At 46.6% G+C, this 21,683-nt stretch overlaps 1 protein-coding gene across 2 annotated transcripts in view; it reads right to left on the reverse strand.

Annotated features, from left to right (window-relative positions):
- The window catches only part of ptprc (protein tyrosine phosphatase receptor type C), a 279,774-nt gene extending 262,252 nt beyond the window's left edge, over positions 1-17,522 (reverse strand). Inside the window, exon 1 of one of the 2 annotated variants that reach the window (XM_070887294.1) lies at positions 17,447-17,522. The gene's annotated coding sequence lies outside the window, so the exon portion shown is untranslated. Of the gene's footprint in view, positions 1-15,703; positions 15,805-17,446 lie in introns of those variants that run through there. The other variant, XM_070887295.1, reaches the window with a different exon arrangement.
- Positions 17,523-21,683: the final 4,161 nt, after the last annotated feature.

Consider the following 21,683-nt stretch of genomic DNA (forward strand, 5'->3'; position numbering starts at 1 on the left):
AACAAACCTAAGGACTGGGAGAAATTTAGAATTCAGCAGAGGACAAAGGGTTTAATTAAGAGGGAGAAAATAGAGTACGAGAAGAAGCTTGCCGGGAACATAAAAACTGACTGCAAAAGCTTCTACAGATATGTGAAGAGAAAAAGATTAGTGAAGACAAACGTAGCTCCCTTGCAGTCAGATTCAGGTGAATTTATAATGGGGAACAAAGAAATGGCAGACCAATTGAACAAATACTTTGGTTCTGTCTTCACGAAGGAAGACACAAATAACCTTCTGGAAGTACTAGGGGACCGAGGGCCTAGTGAGAAGGAGGAACTGAAGGATATCCTTATTAGGCGGGAAATTGTGTTAGGGAAATTGATGGGATTGAAGGCCGATAAATCTCCGGGGCCGGATAATCTGCATCCCAGAGTACTTAAGGAAGTGGCCCTAGAAATAGTGCATGCATTGGTGATCATTTTCCAACCGTCTATCGACTCTGGATCAGTTCCTATGGACTGGAGGGTAGCTAATGTAACACCACTTTTTAAAAAGGGAGGGAGAGAGAAAGCGGGTAATTATAGACCTGTTAGCCTGACATCAGTAGTGGGGAAAATGTTGGAATCAATTATTAAGGATAAAATAGTGCATTTGGAAAGCAGTGACAGAATCGGTCCAAGTCAGCATGGATTTATGAAGGGGAAATCATGCTTGACAAATCTTCTGGAATTTTTTGAGGATATAACCAGTAGAATGGACAAGGGAGAACCAGTGGACGTGGTGTATTTGGACTTTCAAATGGCTTTTGACAAGGTCCGACACAAGAGATTGGTGTGCAAAATCAAAGCACATGGTATTGGGGTTAATATACTGATGGGGATAGAGAACTGGTTGGCAGACAGGAAGCAGAGAGTCGGGATAAACGGGTCCTTTTCAGAATGGCAGGCAGTGACTAGTGGAGTGCCGCAGGGCTCAGTGCTGGGACGCCAGCTCTTTACAATATATATCAATGATTTGGATGAAGGAATTGAGTGTAATATCTCCAAGTTTGCAGATGACACTAAACTGGGTGATGGTGTGAGCTGTGAAGGGGAGGCTGCAGGGTGACTTGGACAGGTTAGGTGAGTGGGCAAATGCATGGCAGATGTAGTATAATGTGGATACATGTGAGGTTATCCACTTTGGGGGCAAAAACGCGAAGACAGAATATTATCTGAATTGCGGCAGATTAGGGAAAGGGGAGGTGCAACGAGACCTGGATGTCATGGTCCATCAGTCATTGAAAGTTGGCATACTCGTACAGCAGGCAGTGAAGAAGGCAAATTATATGTTTATCTTCATAGCTAGGAGATTTGAGTATAGGAGCAGGGAGGTCTTACTGCTGTTGTACAGGGCCTTGGTGAGGCCTCACCTGGAATATTGTGTTCAGTTTTGGTCTCCTAATCTGAGGAAGGACGTTCTTGCGATTGAGGGAGTGCAGCGAAGGTTCACCAGACTGATTCCCAGGATGACATATGAGGAGAGACTGGATCAACAGGGCCTTTATACATTGGAGTTTAGAAGGATGAGAGGGGATCTCATAGAAACTTATAAGATTCTGACGGGATGGGACAGGTTAGATGCGGATAGAATGTTCCCAATGTTGGGGAAGTCTAGAACCAGGGGACACAGGCCTAGGATAAGGGGTAGGATATTTAGGACTGAGATAAGGAGAAACTTCTTCAGTCAGAGAGTTGTTAACCTGTGGAATTCCCTGCCGCAGAGAGTTGTTGATGCCAGTTTATTGGATATATTCAAGAGGGAGTTAGATATGGCCCTTACGGCTAAGGGGATCAAGGGGTATGGAGAGAAAGCAGGGAAGGGGTACTGAGGGAATGATCAGCCATGATCTTATTGAATGGTGGTGCAGGCTCGAAGGGCCAAGTGGCCTACTCCTGCACCTATTTTCTATGTTTCTGTTTCTATAAGAAGGGCAGGGTCATATATTTGACTGCTTAATGATACAAGATGCAATAGGAAATAGATAAATTTTGCTGTTAAAACTGTATTCTGTTCATTTATACATTTTATATGAAATAAACCAGTTTGCAGGGTGAAAATTGCCCTCTTCTTACTTGAGTGCTTTTCAGTCGACCTTCCGTAAAGATTGGGGCATGATTGTATCAGCAGGTGAGTGATAACAGTATCCAGTATATAAAAAGGGTCTACTGTTAACATCCCCAGATCATTCTGTTGTTTAACTCGATATTGGGCAAAAAGCATGCTCTCATGATCATCGGGGCATGAGGACCACTTATGGGAATGTCAAGTGGCACTGAATCAAAGAGAATATCTACTCTGGACTCAGCAATTTGTAACGCTGATACAGATGACGTGTGAAAAACTAAAGCATTGTGAGATTGCCAAGGGAACAGAACTAGACCTACATGTCTGGTGTCCAGAAACAGATACAGGGCTGGTGGTCACAGGCCAGCTGCACGCTGCTGAAGTAGGCCACTGCATTATGGCTCGGGACCCAAATAGTCACATGGGTTCCAATCAACCCCTGTCCTTTAGGAAATCCAGCATTCTGCTGCAAATGGGCAGCCCTAGTACATTGCTGGTTAACAAGAAAGGAAATGAGAATGTTGGCTCTCCTAAATAAAGCATCAATCCTTATTTTGATGCAGGAATGGACTGCAAATTTGCTGCTGCCCCTGTAATGGATGAAAGCTGATCTATAACATTTGAGGGCCACTTTGCTGGTGAAAGTGCAGTCCCTATGTTTAAGTTTTTCTGTAGCTCGACCAGCAGAAGGCACAGCTCTGGTTCCCTGCTTTACCTCAGCAAGCAGTGGCAGTTCTCGTCACATGTTGCCAGGTAGCTGAGTCTAGGCCTGCAGATATGGCAGAACAATGGATCCAGACACTGCTCCATCAGTGTCATTATGGTCTTCAGCAGCCCTCGTCTGCTCCTGCTATTCCGCTAAGTTAGATGCCAGGGGTGCACTGAAAGCAATCACTATTGCAGTGAACTTTCCATCAGCAATTCAATCAAACATCCTTGCCCTTCAAAGAGGATCACATGTGATTTATGAGCATCACAATTCAGTGTGCTAACTCTCTAATAAGTAATTACTGCAGCAACAGCTATCACAACGTGGCTCATGTGTGTTGTAACAAATGCCCTCGATGTCGGCACAGTAATTTCACACCAGGTGGAAGCGGAGCAGTAAGCAAGCGTTACTCCCCACATTGCTAGCCATGGTTTACACCAACACTAATCGCTAGCACATAGTTTTCTGATCCGGTATGAGATTGATGGAGGACTGAGAACAGATCACTTCCAAGGCCCCTTAAATGTGAATGATGAATAACACAGGAAGTTCCAAACGAAGGAGGTGAAGCAAACAGAGTTTTAGGGAAGTTTTACTGTCACAACAAAAAGAGAAGTACAGTCCCCACCAGTTAAACCGCCCACATTTCAATTGGACATTCATTTAAACCAAAAAAATGTTGCCATTATTCTAAAGTCACTGTTTACAGTAAGTTAAGCAAACTGGCTATTCTGGGCAGAAGCAAGTCTTCAGTGAGCACCTCATTCAGGTGCAGTCACCTAATACATAAAATCACCTCTGAGTGATATCGGCTAAAACTGAAGATGGTTGAGGAATTTGTGAACACAGTGATCAACAAATGTATGAACAGGGGCAGCTTTCAAGCCGCAGTTAGAATTTTTAAATTAGTTGCAAATGTCGGATTTCACGGGCTGAGGCGATGTCCAAAAGCCACTTTCACTTTCAGTACATCCTGGTTTAAATAATTCTATGACCAAAGTTCATCTACTAGGGCCAGTTTGCAATTAAAGCCATTCTTCAGTTCCCCGTGTTTACTCATACAGAAAACAACATGTCAAGTTTCGCATGCAACAAGTGAATATTGTGAAAGACTTAGCTCAATGTTCAGTTTTATCAGGTGCTGTAAGAAACAAAGGGAGGAAATGAGCAATCTGTAGAATTGCCCATGGTTAGGAGCAAACAATAGATTCATATCAACCATCCAATGCGTATAGCGGTAACATTGCAGTAGCACCCTTGTTCTTCTTAGGCAGTACCCCAGAGTCGAGGATGACTTGCTTCCACACTAATATGAGTTCTAAGGTGACTGATGAGTCTGATGCAGGATCTACAGACTGTCACAGATAGGGCAGGTGGTGGTTGAAGGGACGGGTGGGTGGGGTGCTTGGTTCATCGTACGTTCCTTCCGCTGTTTGTACTTGGTTTCTGCGTGCTCCCGACAAAGAGATTCAAAATGCTCAGCGCCCTTTCGAATGCTTCTCCTCTACTTTGAGCGGTCTTGGGCCAGGGATTGCCAAGAGTCTGTGGGGATGTTACATTTTTTTCAAGGAGGCTTTGAGGGTGTCTTTGGAGCATTTTCTCTGCCCCCCTGGGGCTGGCTCGCTGTGGCGGAGCTCGGAGTAGAGCGCTTGCTACAGGAGTCTTGTATCAGGCATGCGGACAATGTGGCCCATCCATCGGAGCTGGTTGAGCGCGATCAATGCCTCGATGCTGGGGATGCTGGCCTGCGAGAGAACACTGACGTTGGTACGTTTATACTTGCCAATGATTTTAAGGATTTTGCGGAGGCAGCATTGCTGGTACTTCTCCAGTGCATTGAGGTGCCTACTGTACATAGTCCATGTCTCTGAAGCATAAAGGAGGGTGGGTATCACTGCTGCTCTGTAGACCATGAGCTTGGTGCCAGTTTTGAGATCTGGAAGGACTGAAGGCTGCACTGGAAAGTGGTCCACGCTGTCGAAGGCCTCGTCATGGATCTTGATAATCGGGCGGCAGTACTGTGTGCCAGGGGCAGATTGGTAGAGAACCTTTGTCTTACGGATGTTTAATGTAAGGCACAGAGTGTCGTATGCTTCAGTGAAGGTGTTAACGATGGTTTGGAGTTTGGGCTCCGAGTGTGCACAAACACAAGCGTCATCTACATGCTGTAATTCAATGACAGAGATGGGGCGACCTTGGATCTGAACTGGAAGCGACGGAGGTTCAACAATTTCCCGTTCGTCCTGTAGATTAGCTCCACTCCAGCGGGGAGTTTGTTAAAGATGAGATGAAGCATTGCAGTGAGAAAGATTGAGAAGAGTGTTGGTACGATGACACAGCCTTGCTTGACTCCGGTCTGCACTTGTATTGGGTCTGTGGTGAATCCGTTGGTAAGAATCACGGCTTGCATGTCATCGTGAAGCAGGCGGAGGATGGTGACGAATTATTGAGGACTGCTGAATTTGAGAAGGACACTCCATAATCCCTCTCGGTTGACAGAGTCGAAGGCCTTTGTGAGGTCAAAGAAAGCCATGTACAGAGGTTGATGCTGCTCACTACATTTTCTTGGATTTGTTGCACAGTGAAAATCATTTCCGTTGTGCCTCTTAGTGGATAAACCATATTGCGACTCTGGGAGGAGCTCTTCAGCCACTGGGAGGAGACGATTGAGGAGGATTCTTGTGATAATTTTCCCTGTGGCAGACAGCAGGGAAACTCCTCTGTAATTACCACAATCGGACTTGTCACCTTTCTTGAAGATGGTCACGATTACGACATCTCTGGAATTCCCTGGCATGCTCTCCTCCTTCCAGATAAGAGAGATGAGGTCATGGATTTGCGCCAAGAGTACTTCTTCGCCATACTTTAGTACTTCGGTGCAGATTCCATCTGCTCGTGAGGCCTTGTTGTTTTTCAGCTGTTGGATGGCCTTTTCAACCTCATGCCGGGCTGGTATTGTGTCGAGATGATGGTGGATAGCATGCTGTGGGATGGAGTCGAGGACATTCGCATCAAAGACAGAGCCTTAGTTAAGGAAATCTTCGAAGTGCTCCTTCCAGCGGGCGCTGACTGCCTCTCCGTCCTTGATGAGCACTTCTCCATTCTTAGCTCTCAGTGGGATAGGACCTTCAGTGCTTGGGCCGTAAGTGGTCATGACTGCGTTAAAAAATCCACGCACGTCATGATTGTCGGCTAGTTGCTGGGTCTCCTGCACTTTTTCCACCCACCATCTGTTCTTTAGGTCACGAGTTTTTTATTGGACCTTCGCCTTTAGTTGTCTGTAGACCTGTTTTCTTTCTCTCGAGTTGTGATGATGTTTCCAATCCAAGAATATCTTGCATTTACCGTTTATTAGCTGCTGGATCTCCTGGGCATTCTCATCGAATCTTGATGTTTTCTGGAAGAGTACCAAGAGTCTCTTCACAGGTACTAATTATGGTGGACTTAAGGGCAGACCAGGCACTGTGGACACTCTGCGGCACTGGTTCATTGGGAGTCGTCAGGTTGGTTCTGGGGTGTTGACTGAATTCTTTGCAAGGTCTTTGAGTGCTTCAGCATTGATTTTTCTGCAGCAGAATTTCTGTTGCCGCCGCATTTTGAGGCTCCATTGATGGAAATAACAAAACAGGTTAGGCGGTGGTCAGTCCAGCAGTCGCCAGCTCCTGTCATGGAGCAGGTGGTGCGGATGTCCTTGCAGTCCCTCGCTCGGACAATGACATAGTCTAACAGATGCCAGTGCCTGGAACAAGGATGTTGCCATGAGGTCTTGTACTTGTCTCTCTGACGAAATAAGGTGTTGGTTATGACAAGACCATGTTCCAAGCATTTCATCAGAAGGAGGGTACCATTGAAGTTGGTTTTCCTGACCCCTTCCCTGCCAATCACACCTCTCCAGAGGTCTGTGTCCTTTCCACCTTTGGTATTAAAGTCGCCGAGGAGATTCAACTGCTTGCCCATTGGAACTCGGAACAGGGATTGTTCAATGCTGGAGTGGAATTCCTCTTTGGCCTTAGCCGTAGCTTCCAGGGTTGGAATGTACACGCTAATGACCGTAGCGTACTGGTTCCAGGTTAGAGTGAGCTGAAGGGTCATGAGACGTTCGTTTATCCTGCAAGGGGAATCTCTAAGACACCAAACAAGCTCATTGTTGATGGTAAAGCCAACCCCATGGAGACGGCAATATTCTTCTAGTTTGTCTTTCCAGAAGAAGGTGTATCCACCACCTTGTTCCTTGAGCTGGCCTTCTCCTGCCCGCCGTGTCTCGCTCAGGGTGGCAATGTCAATGTCGAAGCGTCTGAGTTCCCGGGCAATGATAGTAGTACGCATTCCGGTTTGTCGCTGTTGGGATTGTCCATGACATTCCAGGTCTCAAATTTCATTTTAAAGGTTGGAAGATGCCTGTGCATGAATTCTTTTAATGTGGGTTGGCCGTTGCACACCAGCTACCACACGAACTTGACAGAGCAAGGTCTTGGTCCAATGGCAAGGGGATCCAAGACGGTTGGAGACCAAGCTCTACTGCTTGGGCCTAGTTCATTCACACACTCAAACACACACACACACACATGCTCATATTCCCACTAACCCCCTCCCTCCCTCTTTCCCTTATGTCCTCTCTCCCTGGTTTTCAGAGATCGCAGTGTAGCAAAGCACATTAATCTTAGAGCAGCTTGTGAGTTTGCCCATAAAATACTGACACTGTAACATTACATGAGCACCAATGTGGTGGGGACTGTACCAAAAAGGTGCATTGGCCCAGGTTTCAAGCTCATTAACCAGCTTGTTTTTAAACTTCAATTTGATTCGATTTGATATCAAAAATTACCACCCAAGAAGGAAAATTGTCTACTTGCCAAACAGTGGCAAATCTGTGGTTTACCACCAAAGTATGAGGACCTGGAAATTCAGTCATGCAGCCCCTTCTTTCGGGCTCTACCTGGACTACTAAGCTCCCAATATGGCGGGCAAGAAGCATGCGCACATTTCCAGCCATGTGTGCCGCCCGCCATATTGGAAGATAGATGTGCTGGTGGCAAGAGCGCATGTCGGGAACATTTAAAGCCCAGAAAAATGTGTTTAAATTAGGGTCCTGCAAGGTACACATTTTCGAATGCACCAGCACTTCACTCGCCACGTGCTTAATGTGCGCAGCATCACACAGTGCTAACGGGCAGGGAGGCCCCCTCACCATCACTATTCAAAGAGATTATGAAGTAATTACAGGTTAGTTGCTGGTTTCTCATTTTAGGCTCCTGGTTGACTCCTGGGCATTTTTTGGTGTGTGTTTTATTACTCTGGAAAGTTAACTTTTTCTCCACAGAGGAAGGTTTTGCTAATATTGCTTTGTTGCAGTTTGCTCAGAAATAGTCTGGCTGCAACAACAACAACTTGTATTAATATAGCGCCTTTAACGTAGTGAAATGTCCCAAAGCATTTCACAGGAGTACTATGAGATTAAAAATTTGACATGGGTGGTCTCATTGGGCTGCCTTCAGGGCTCTCCTGGCCAGCCACCCATCATCCATCCTCCATAAACCTCAGCTCATCCAAAGCTCTGCTACCCATATCCTAACTGGCACCTAGTCCCGTTCACCCATTAGCCCTGTGCTCACATTGGTTCCTGATCCACCGATGCCGCAAATTTAAAATTCTCATCCACGTGTTTAAATCCCGCCATGGCCTTGCTCTTGCCTATCTCTTCAACCTGCTCCAGCCCTACAACCCTCCATGATCTCTGTGTTCCTCCAATTCTAGCCTCTTGTGCATCCCCAATTTCCCTGGTCCCACCCATTGGTGGCTGTACCTTCAGCGCCTAGCTCTGGAGTTCCCTCCCTAAACCTCTCCCCCTCTCTATCTCTCTCTCCTCCTTTAATATGCTCCTCAGAACCTTTGGTTAAGCTTTTGCTCACCTGCCTCAATATCTCCTTATGTGGCTCGGTGTCAGATTTTGTTTGATTACACTCCTGTGAAGTACTTTGGGTGTTTTACTATGTTAAAGGTGCTATATAACTGCAAGTTGTTGTTGTTGTGGAGGAGGAGGAGGTGGAAGAGGAGAAGACTCAGCAACCACCCATGCCCCCTCCCACCAAAACACTTAGAGACCAGCTCATTGAGGAGTGCTTCACCTAAGAAAGCCCTCCCATTCCCCATTCACCAATGGTGCCACAATCCTTACCACTTTCCTTATAACAACCATCTGACTGCTGTTGTGTCCTTACACACTACTATAAATTCACACGAGGCACATTCTGCAGACAAAGGCACTCTGTGACCTAACCTTTATTCACAGGACCAAGCAGTGATGAAGGTGGGTGGAGCTTCCCCTTTTATACCTGAAAGACCAGGCTAGGAGTGTCTCCCACAAGTTCACCCCCTGTGGTCAAGGTGTGCATTTCTTAGGTATATATCGTATGCAGTGTTGTTACATGAAGGTTACAGTTACATGAAGGTTACATACATGACATCACCTCCTCCCCACGTCTTGCGGGGTCAAAGATTAAGTCTTTCAGGCGGTCAACGCTCTCTCATGGAGCGCCGCAGTTGGAGCTCTGGTTGTTGAGCCTTGGCATGCGTCTCTGTCCTCTGTGGTGACTCCAGCTCGTCTGGGCTAGCCGCAGGGACTGTGCATGCTGCTGAAAGTTCTTGATGCTCATTCACTGGCAATGGTGTGGGCAGCATCTCATGATCTTCCTCAGGTTCCTCAGTGTCCATGCTGAACCTTTTTTTACTTGGTCTAGATGCTTGCGGCATATCTGTCCATTGTTAAGTCTGACCACTATGAACTTATTCCCCTCTTTGCCAATTACAGTGCCCTCAAGCCACTTGGGCCCCAAAGTGTGATTAATAGCAAATACAGGGTCATCAAGTTCTTGACATCTCCCCTTTGAGTTACGGTCATTTTGGGACTGGCGCTTGCCCTCAACAATGTCTGACAGGACTGGATGAATGAGGGAGAGCCGAGTTTTTAGTGTACGTTTCATGAGTAGTTCCGCGGACGGGACTCCTGTGAGCGAATGCAGTCGGGACCTATAGGCCAGCAGGAGGCGCAATAGGCGGCATTGAAGGGAGGGTCCTTGAATCCGGAGTATGCCTTGTTTTATGATTTCGACTGCATGTTCCTCCTTTCCATTGGAGGCCGGCTTGAACGGTGCTGTCCTGACATGTTTGATGCCATTACCCGACATGAACTCCCGGACTTCATAGCTAGTGAAACACGGGCCGTTGTCGCTAACCAGGATGTCCAGCAAGCCCTGGGTCACAAAGACCACATGCAGACTCTCCACAATGGTGAATTCAATATGATGCACTCGATCTATTTTGAGTACGCAACAACAACGAGGAACATCTTCCCCCATGAACGGGCCCGCGTAGTCTACGTGAATAGGTGACCATGGCCTGGTGGGCCAGGGCCATGGGCTGGGTGGGGCCTCCCTGGGGGCATTGCCCAGCTGGACACAAATCGTGCACCTGCGAACATGGTGTTCCAGGTCTGAGTTAATTCCCGGCCACCATACATGTGACTGGGCAATGGCCTTCATTAGCACGATGCCTGGGTGCTCGCTGTGGAGTTCCCTGATGAATGCTTCCCTTCCCTTCTGGGGCATGACTACCCGGCTGCCCCATAGTAGGCAGTCGGCTTGGATGGAGAGCTCATCCATCCATCTGTGAAACGGTCTGACCTCCTCCGTGTGCAGGCGCCCAATCCCCAGTCAGGACACATTTCTTAATCAAGGATAGGAGGGGATCTCTGTTGGCGGGCTGTGATGGGGGAGCCTGCGCTGTCAAAAGCATCGGCAGCCATGACCAGCTCAGTGCTTTGCTCCGTTGCCCCCTCAGTGGTGGCCAGTGGAAGCCTGCTGAGCGCGGCAGTGCAATTTTCGGTGCCGAGTCGGTGCCGTATGGTGTAGTCACACGCAGCCAGCGTGAGACCCCATCGCTGTATGCGAGCTGACGCATTGGCATTGACAGCTTTGCTGTCTGACAACAGGGATGTTAATGGCTTGTGGTCCGTTTCTAAATCGAACCTTCTGCCAAAAAGGTACTGGTGCATCTTTTTCACCCCGTAGACACATGCGAGTGCTTCCTTTTCAACCATCCCATATCTCCTTTCTGCTTGGGAGAGCGATCTGGAGGCATAAGCCACAGGTTGGAGTTGGCCCTCATCATTACTCTGCTGCAACACGCACCCAACTCCATAGGCTGATGCATCATGTGTTAAAACCAATTTCTTACAAGGGCTGTACAGGGTCAATAGCTTATTAGAACAAAGTAGGTTCCACGCCCGATTGAACGCCCGCCCCTGACAGACCCCCCAAAACCAATCGCAACCCTTATGCAGGAGCACGTGTAGCAGCTCCAACAATGTGCTTAAGTTCAGCAGAAAGTTCCCGAAATAGTTCAAGAGTCCCAGAAATGAAGGCAACTCTGATGTGTTGCCGGGCCTGGGCACACGACGAATCGCCTCCGTTTTGGATTCGGTAGGCCGGATCCCGTCTGCGGCAACCCTCCAGCCCAAAAACTCGACCTCTGGGATCAAAAACACACACTTAGACTTCTTTAGTCGCAGGCCTACCCAGTCCAGTCGGCGTAGCATCTTCTCCAGGTTGTGGAGGTGGCCCTTGGTGTCTCGACCCGTGATAAGGATGTCGTCCTGAAATACGATTGTTCCGGGGATGGATTTGAGCAGGCTTTCCATGTTCCTTTGAAAGATAGCGGCTGCTGAACGAATGCCAAACGGACACCTGTTGTAGACAAACAGCCCCTTGTGCGTGGTGATGGTGGTCAGCAGCTTGGATTCTTCGGCCAGTTCCTGGGTCATGTAGGCCGAAGTGAGGTCCAACTTGGTGAACAGCTTGCCACCTGCCAGCATGGTAAAAAGATCCTCTGCTCTCGGAAGCGGGTATTGGTCTTGTATTGACACTCGGTTGACAGTAGCCTTGTAGTCGCTACAGATCCTGACCGAGCCATCCATTTTTAGGACAGGGACATGGGGCTTGCCCAGTCGCTGAATTCAACGGGCGAAATTATGCTCTCTCTTAACATCCTGTCCAACTCACTGTCAATTTTCTCCCGCATCACATACGGCACAGCTCTGGCTTTATGGTGCACTGGTCTGGCACCTGGGGTGATGCGTACCACAACTTTGGTACCTTTGAAAGTCCCGACACCAGGTTGAAATAGTGATTCAAATTTCTGTAGGACCTGTGAGCATGAACTTTGCTTCACAGATGAAATGGCGTGCACATCCCCCCATTTCCAGTTCATCCTGGCTAGCCAGCTCCTCCCCAAAAGCACGGGACCATTTCCCGGGACAATCCAGAGTGGCAACCGGTTCTCTAATCCATTATGTGTGACCACCAACATTGCACTGCCTAGCACTGGGCTGATCTCTTTGGTGTACGTCCGTAATTGCGTGTCAATGCGTTCTAGTTTGGGTCTGCTAGCTCTGAGTGGCCATAGTTTCTTGAATTGTTGGACACTCATAAGTGACTAGCTGGCCCCTGTGTCCAGCTCCATGCGTACAGGGGTGCCGTTTAATAGGACTTTCAACATCATAGGTGCCGTTTTTGTATATGAGCTGTGGATGTTTGCCACCTGAACCCACTGAACTTCAGCTTCCATTGCTTTGTCCCAAGCATCACCCTGCCTTGCAGACCCCTCTTGTGGTTCATCTGCCTCGTAAATTAGCCTCAGTGCGGGCTTCCTGCACATTCTGGCTAAATGTTCACTGAAGTTACAATTTCTACAGATGAATTGTTGGAACCTGCAGATTTTTGCAGCATGTCTGTCCCCGCATCTCCAGCATGAGCTGAGATTGTTGTGAACAAAAGGGCTGTTACAAGACATTCCTCTCTGATTGTCTCTTTGATTACTCTTGAGCACTCTGTTAGTGGGTATCAATGGCTCCATCCCGGGACGTATTGTCCTTTGTGATGGTGTAAATGTCCATTCAACCTGCCATTGTCTCTGTTGATAACCCACTTTAGAGTCTGTTACTGCCTGGGTGGTGCCGAATTGCACTTGCCTGCCTGTGGGATTCTGAGTCGCGTTTACAATGTTAACTCCCTACTCCATCGCCATGTTGGGAGCAGAGTTGCGCGCGTATATTATCTTGGTTTCCTCCTCCCCCACCATGAAGGTCTGAGCCATCAACGCCGCCGCTTCCAAGGTCAAGTCCTTGGTCTCAATTAGCTTTCTAAAAATCTCAGCATGCCCAATGCCCTCAGTGAAGAAATCCCATAACGTCTCCCCCCTGCAGGCATCTGTGAACTTACAGAGACTGGCCAAACAGCGAAGGTCCGCAACAAAGTCCGGTATGCTCTGTCCTTCCCGACGTCGGTGTGTATAGAATTAGTGTCGGGCCATGTGTATACTGCTCGCCAGTTTGGGGTGCTCACCAACCAGTTTGCCGGCTTCTCGGGTCTTTCATCAGCACGTACATCTTAAGTCCACAGCTGGTCAGTAGATGCGCCCTTCGCTTGTCAGCTGCTGCCTCTCCCAGCCAGTCCTTCGTGACAAAGCTCTGCTGGAGCCTCTCAACGAAATCGTCCCAGTCCCCACCAACACAGTACCATTCCTCTGTGCTACCGGTGGCCATTCTTGTGAGTCTCTGATTCCCGTTTCTCATCGCCAAATATTGTGTCTTTACGCACTACTATAAATTCACACGAGGCACATTCTGCAGACAAAGTCACTCTGTGACCTAACCTTTATTCACAGGACCAAGTAGTGATGAAGGTGGGTGGAGCTTCCACTTTTATACCTGAAAGACCAGGCTAGGAGTGTCTCCCACAAGTTCATCCCCTGTGGTCAAGGTGTGCATTTCTTAGGTGTATATAGTATGCAGTGCTGTTACATGAAGGTTACAGTTACATGAAGGTTACATACATGACAATGGCCTTCCTTCACTCCAGACTTATGAGCCTTGCCCTCACTTCACTACAAAGATAAACACCAACATCAAATCCAGAACAAAAATCGTATTTATCAAACAAATATCTAACAACATGTCAGCATTGACAAAAAAAAAAATCAGGACTCACCCTTGTGCCAGCTGTGTGTGCCTGTTTTCCGATCCTTGTCCTGTAAAGTGTTTCCACAGTGACTACAGCTTGGGAGGTGGAAAGCTGCTGTGCTAGCATTGAGGTCACTTCAGATGACCTTGGAGGATGACCATAAGCAGCACTGGGCCTCGAGGCCCTGAATCTTGGCATGAGCTGCAGCCACCTGGTCGTGTGTTACTAACAAGGGTACTATTGGACTGGCTTATTTGATAGCCTGGGCCCGTGAAGTCTGCAACCGGGTGCTCTGCAGCAGAACTAATAAGCGACCTAACCCTCCGGTAAGTTATCACCTTTGGCATCTAATTGCCCCTGCCCTAGCCCTTGTGCACTAGTGCCTAGTGAGTCATGATGTACAGATACCTCCTCTAACCTAGCCTCAATAGCCCAAGTGGTGTCAATATCTGAACTGGTGTTTGCAGGAATCAGATCGAGTGATGGTGCATCTTCTGGAAGGTGGGGCTCCTCTTCCTCGACTGGCTGAGGGGCATCAACATTCTCAGTAGCTGAAGTGAAAGAGAGGGATGAGGGTTAGGTTGTAGTGTAAAGGGAGAGCAGAGAGAAAGAAGTGGATGTTAAAAGCATCTACAGCTTGTCCTGCAGAGTGTGTGTGGTGAGGGAGAAGTCAGAAGAGGGAAAGGCGATTAGGTTTGAACATACCCTGCACGACGTCTCCTCCAGCATTGCAAGACACCAACGCCTCGACTCTGCCCCAGCCCACAATGTCCCAATGCTCTCTGCGACTGGGGAGAGGGTCGACAGGTGGGCTCTTCCTCCTTTGGTGCCAGCCTGCTTCATGGTAGCTTGTGCAGCCCTCTCGTGCAAGGAAGAAGGAGTGTGTTAGTGTGTGTCTTGTCAGGTGTTTGGAGAATGTGGCTGTCAGGATGGAATAGCTGATATGCTGTGTGTGCGATGTGAGTTGTAGGTAAGGGAGGGTTTTAATAGTGGCAAATGTTTGAGAATGGGGAGAAAGGAGGTGTAGTGAAATGAGTTGCAGTGATTGTAGGAGAGTGGAGGAAAGTGGGAGCGGGGAGTCTTGTGAGTGCTGCCAGTGTGATTATTAATGAGGCTGTAAGTGATGCAGTTGTGAGCTGAGACTTACGAGAGCAATCTTCTTCCCTTAACAACTCCAGTTAGATCATTGAATTTCGTGTGGCTTGGCAGCCTTGTCCTGAGTGCAATGCTCCTGGCATTGACATGTTTGTAAATGTCTTCCTGCTGTCAGCCAAGTAGATGCCTGGACAGCTTCCTGTCTCCTGGTGGCGGAGAGGGGGGGGGGGGCGGGGGGAGGAAGGAGGATGTCCCTCCTCCTCCGCCTGCACCAGGTCCTCCAAGGCAGCATCGGAGAACTTTGATGCCCGCTCCCTCCATCCTTCAGCCATTTCTTCAACACAAGTTCTTGCTTAGAGTCTGCAATCAGAATGCACCTCCCCTTTAAGGGGTTCTAGCTGCCTTTAAATGGCGTCAGAGAAGCCCTATATCCACTTCCCCACCCCGCTTATAGGAGTGCAGCCAATGAGTAGCATAGGTAGCCCTGGATCCCCGCCTGCATCATTATAAATCAGCCAGCAGCACAAATATTACGTGCTGCCCGAGTCAATGCTAAGAGGCGTGTGCAGTGCTTCCAGTTGCGATTAAATTCCAAGGCCCATAACATTCTATCAAAAGGAATATCAAATCCACTCGTTTTTTAAAAAATAAAAGGCAGTTTCTCAATTTTTCTGAGTGTGGCACTTGGAGAATTTTTTCCATTTGTGGCGCGGTATCAGGATGAAACTTCTATTTATAAAAATAAAAACGTACTTTTCAAAGTAGCAGGCCAGACCAGAAACCAGCCGTCACTTACTATTGAAAGGCCATCTTGTTCAGTTGAAACGGCAGAGTTTGTAACTTTTCATAAGACAAATCAATGCATTTTCCCCTCATTATACTGCCAGGAAGTACAGTCTGAAAAGGGATATAAAGAATGCTTTCAGAGGGAAATCAAAAAAGGAAAGCAAACTGGACTCAGTGCAGAAGCATGTGTCAACAGACTGGAAAGCTCAGTAAATCAGGAATTTCTGCTATGCCATTTCAAAAAAAGCTTACTCTTCGGTAAAGAAAAAGATTGTATTTCATCAGTTCTCTATGCAAATTGTATTGTTCCCCAAGACAGTTTTAAATTTAATTTGGTCATGTGCCAGATACTTTCTTTTCAATGCAAAGGCTGCTCTGTAAAATGATTAATCTTTTCTGCCATCTACAGTGTAGTGCAGGAACATCTTGGAGTGCACCTACAGGCTTAAAAGATTGTTTTCACTGTTAACTGACAAAAACACTACACAATAAAAACTGTCACAAAAGTCCATCCTGCTCCTAGACAGTAACTCATTATTTTGTGTGTGCATCATCAGTGCTCAGGACGACTGGATTTACTGAAACCAATACTATACAGCATCATTGAAATATAATTTCCCCATCCATCATAAAGCCCTGCTGCTTAACTCGTGCAGCCATCAGGGCTACAGTATATCCTCTTACTCAATGGCTGGGCATCCTCAATTTTCAGTTGCTGCTAAATTTCATTCAATATTAGAACAATTTTGCTATTCAATCAATACTGTGATACTTGATGCCAGTACGCAGTATTAATCAATACAGCTCACGACCCACAATGGCCCTTGGAAAACAGAAGCATTTTGTAAAATGTACAGTGCTATAATCTGCAAACATTCGAACGAATAGCATAAGCTAAATAGAGTTAAAAGAAATGTATAGTGTTATACACATTCCTCATTCCCAAGTTGTGATATTTTTAGTGCAGACATTTTATTACCGATCTCAAGAGATTTAAATACTGGCTGCACAAGCTGTTAGCCTTGCCAAGGGTATATCTATTTTCTTTAAAGCCTATTGCTTAATAGAGTCAATCAACAACATTTGTACAAGCTGAAGTGTTTAGGCTCTTAGCTGACAATTATTTCATGACAACACACTACTGTTGGGCTCTAACTTGATTGCTTTTTTTAATTGGGGCAATTGCACCCCATATTCTCCGAGGTTGCAGAAATTCTATGTCTGTATGAGTGTATGCATCTGTGTCTGTGCATATGTGCGTGTGTGTGTGTCTGTCTCTATGTTTGTGTATGTGTGTGTCTGTGTGTCTGTATCTATGTGTGTGTATGTGTGTATGCATGTCTGTGTTTGTGTGTGTGTATGTTTCTGTGTGTGTGTGTGTCTGTGTCTGTGTGCCTGTGTCTGTGTATCTGTGTGTATGTATGTGTGTGTATGTGTCTTTGGCTGGCTGAGGCTACAAGAAAGTAAGTACGATACACATAATTTTCCTTGTTTGCAGTACCACATGTACTTGGTTTCTAAAATTAGCTTATTTTCTTCCTGAAAAAAACTGTTTTCAGTAAAACAGTATAAGCTACACCACAAGTATTTGACAGTGGGCACATTTGCAACTGTAAATGGGAAGTTAACATTTTGCTAACCAAAGTTAAGTCTTTTCTTTCTCTCTCCTTTCAGAAACCATTGAACATTCAGAAGTTCTGCTTTTATTGGCACAGTTCTGCCCCAGGACCTGAATTATATTTCTCCAGCTTACCTGAAATGTCACTTCTGTACAGCCATGTCAGCTCCTTTTTGCATATTAGCTCCAGCTGCTCTTTTGAGATGCAACTGGCCTTGCCCATGCTGCTGACATGTCTTATTCCTCCGTGTTCCCGCCTCTATCTTCTCAACTGCTTCTGACCTCAGTCTCTGCCACGAATAACCACATCCTCTCTAGTCCTCCATTTCACCATTTTCTTGCCAAAAAATACTGCTCCTCCACCCATTCAAAATAATTAGTTCTCTGCTGATGTTAGACGCAGATTTTAATGCATTAACAGCTGATTTCCTTCCAAGTTCGACACATTCTGCAGGTAAAATGGATTTCTTGTAAGATAAAGCTCGATTAGAGAAATTTCTCCTGTGATAAATTCATGTTATTTTGCTCATTGAGCCTGGGATACACAAACAGTTCCCAGCTGGGTGACACAGTTTTTGGAACACCAGTTTAAACAGATTGAAACATTGAACACCACAAAGTCATTAAAAAGTCAAAATCACAAAATAATTGTTAATTGAGAAATAGGTACTTCAAAGGGAAAATCCCAAAAATGGCAGTGCAGAAAAATCAGGGACAACATATGGGGCTAAATTGTCATTGCTTTCCCCATTTGTGTTTGACATAAGTGATGCGCATGCTGCATTACACACCCTTTGATATTCTATTAGACAGTTACTAACATTGGGTTAAAACACAGATGTATTAAAAAGGCTACTGTTTTAAATTTTTGGCCAACTTCTCCACCACTCACCCCCATTTGTTTGAATACATACAATTATATAAATCTTGTATTCACCCCTGACTGAGGCCTGAAGGTCATAGCTGCCAGACTGGGCCTGCATCAGGTGGTGAGGGAACCAACACAAGCAAGTGAACTATTTGGCCTCATCAGCGCTAATCTCGGACAGCCAACCAATCAGCCAACGTCCCTGACTCCTCCATCACCAACCCTGGGTAGGTCCTGTCCCACCAGCAGGACAGACCCACCAGAAGTGACGGTACAATGGCATGCAGTCGGGAAGGAGTGGCCCTGGGAGTCCTCAACATTGACTCCGGACCACATGAAATTTCATTGCTTCAGGTCAAATACAGGCAAGGAAGCCTTCCTACTGATTACCACCTACCGTCCTCCCTCAGTTGATAAATCAGTACTCCTTCATGTTGAACATGGAAGAAGCACTGAGGGTAACAAGGCTAAAGACTATACTTTGGGTGGGTGACTTCAATATCCAGCACCAAGAGTGCCCAGTCGTACCACCACTGACCGAGCTGGCCGAGTCCTGTAGGGCATAGCTGCCAGACTGGGCATAGAGCAGGTAGTGGGAGAACTAACGTGAGGGAAAAACCTACCTGACCTCATCCTCACCAATTAATTTGTTGCAGATGCATTGGTAGGTGTGACCATCGCACAGTCTTTGTGAAGGCAAAGTCTCATCCTCACACTGAGGACACACTCCACGTGTTTAGTGGCACTACCACCATGCTAAATGGGATAGATTCAGAACAGATCTAGCAGCTCAAAACTGGGCATTCATGAGATGCTGTGGGCCATCAGCAACAGCAGAATTTTATGCCACCAAAATCTGTAACCTCAAAGCCTGGCATATCCCTTACTTGACCATTACCTTCAAGCCAGAGGACCAACCCTGGTTCAGTGAAGAATAAGAGCATAAGAACATAAGAATTAGGAGCAGGAGTAGGCCATTCAGACCCTCGAGCCAACTCCGCGAATCAATGAGATCATGGCTGATCTTCTACGTCAAATCCACTTTCCTGCGCTATCCCCATCTTCCTGGATTCCCTTAATATTCAAAAATCCATCGATCTCTGTCTTGAATATACTCAAACATTGAGCCTCCATAGCCCTCCAGAGATTCACCACCCTCTGAGTGAAGAAATTTCTCCTCATCTCAGTTCTAAATGGCCAACCCCTTATTCTGAGACTGTGACCCCTGGCTCTAGACTCCCCAGCCAGAGGAAACATATTCCCTGCATCTATCCTGTCACTTCTCATTCTTCTAAACTCGAGAGAGTACAGGCCTAGTCTACTCAATCTCTCCTCATAGGCCAATTCCCCCATCCCAGGAATCTGTCTCATGAACCTTCGATGCACTCCTTCAATGGCAAGTATATCCTTCCTTAGGTAAGGAGACCAAAACTGTACACAATACTCCAGGTGGGATTGCCGTAAGACGTCTTTACTCTTATACGCAAATCCTCTTGTAATAAAGGCCAACATATCATTTGCTTTCTTAATTGCTTGCTGTACCTGCATGTTAACTTTCAGTGATTCGAGTACAAGGACACCCAGGTCCCTCTGAACACCAACATTTCCCAATCTCTCACAATTAAAAAAATTCTCTGCTATTCTATTTTCCTACCAAAGTGGATAACTTCACATTTCTCCACATTATAATCCATTTGCCATGTTCTTGCCCACTCACTTAGCCTGTCTATATCCCCTTGAAGCCTCTTTGTATCCTCCTCACAACTTACATTCCCAGCTAGCTTTGTATCATCAGCAACCTTAGATGTATTACATTTGGTCCCCTCATCCAAATCAATGATATAGATTGTGAATAGCTTGGGCCCAAGCGGTACCTCACTAGTTACAGCCTGCCAACCTGAAAATGACCCGTTTATTCCTACTCTCTGTTTTCTGTCCGTTAACCAATCCTCAATCCATGCTAGTATATTACCCCCAATCCCATGAGCCCTAATTTTGTTCAATTACCTCTTGTATGGCCTTCTTAAAATCCAAATATACCACATCCACTGGTCCCCCCTTATCTATTCTACTAGTTACACTCTCAAAAAACTCTAGCAAATTTGTCAGACATGATTTCTCTTTCATAAATCCGTGTTGACTCTGCCAAATCCTATTATTATTTTCCAAGTGACCTGTTAACACATCCTTGTGGTAAAAGAGCAGGCCAGAAGCAGCACCAGGCGTACCTAAAAATAAGGTACCAACCTTGAGAAGCTACAACACAGGACTACATTATTTTAAACAGCGGAAGCAGCATGCTATAAACAGAGTTAAATGATCCTATAACCAATGGATCAGCTCAAAGCTCCACAGTACTGCCACATCTAGCATGAATGGTGGAGGACAAATAACCAACTAATGGGAAGAGGAGGCTCCATGAACCTCTCCACCCTCAGTAATGGCGGAGCCCAGCAGGTGAATGCAAAAGGCACGGCTTAAGCATTTGCAACCATCTTCAGCCAGAAGTGTTGAGTGGCCAATTACCACACCATCACCCTACTCTCAAATCATCAGCCAAGTGATCGAAGGTGTCGTCAGCAGTGCTATCAAGTGGCACTTGTTCACCAATAACTTGCTCACCGATGCTTAGTTTGGGTTCCGCCAGGACCACTCAGCTCTTAAACTCATAAAAGTCTTGGTCTAAACATGGACAAAAGAGCTGAATTCCAGAGGTGAGGTGAGGGTGACTGCCCTTGACATCAAGGTAGCGTTTGACTGAGTGTGACATCAAGAAGTCCTGGTGAAACTGGTCAATGGGAATCAGGGGGAAAACTCTCCACCGGCTGGAGTCATGCCTAGCACAAAGGAAGATGGTTGTGGTTATTGGAGGTCAATGAACTCAGCCCCAAGACATCGCTGCAGGAGTTCCTCAGGGCAGTGTCCTAGACCCAGTCATCTTTAGCTGCTTCATTACTGTTCAGTTCCATTAGCAACTCCTCAGATAATGAAGCAATCCATGCCCACATGCATCAAGACCTGGACAATATTCAGGCTTGGGCTGATAAGTGGCAAGTAACATTCATGCCACACAAGTGCCAGGCAATGGCTATCTCCAACTATCTCCAACAAGTGAGGGCCTAGTTACCTCCCCTTGATATTCAATGGTATTACCATCGCTGAATCCCCACCATCAACATTCTGGGGGTCACCATTGACCATAAACTTAACTGGACCAGCCACATAAATACTGTGGCAACAAGAGCAGGTCAGAGGCTGGGTATTCTGCGTCGAGTGTCTCACCTCCTGACTCCCAAAGCCTTTCCACCAGCAAAAGTCAGGAGTGTGATGGAATACTCTCCACTTGCCTGGATGAGTGCAGCTCCAACAACACTCAAGAAACTCAACATCATCCAGGACAAAGCAGCCCGCTTGTTCGGCTTGTCCATCACCTTCAACATTCACTCCCTCCACCACCGGCGCACTGTGGCTGCAGTGTGTGCACTGCAGCAATTTGCCAACCCA

Source organism: Pristiophorus japonicus, chromosome 8, assembly GCF_044704955.1.
Source record: "Pristiophorus japonicus isolate sPriJap1 chromosome 8, sPriJap1.hap1, whole genome shotgun sequence".
NCBI lineage: Eukaryota > Metazoa > Chordata > Chondrichthyes > Pristiophoridae > Pristiophorus > Pristiophorus japonicus.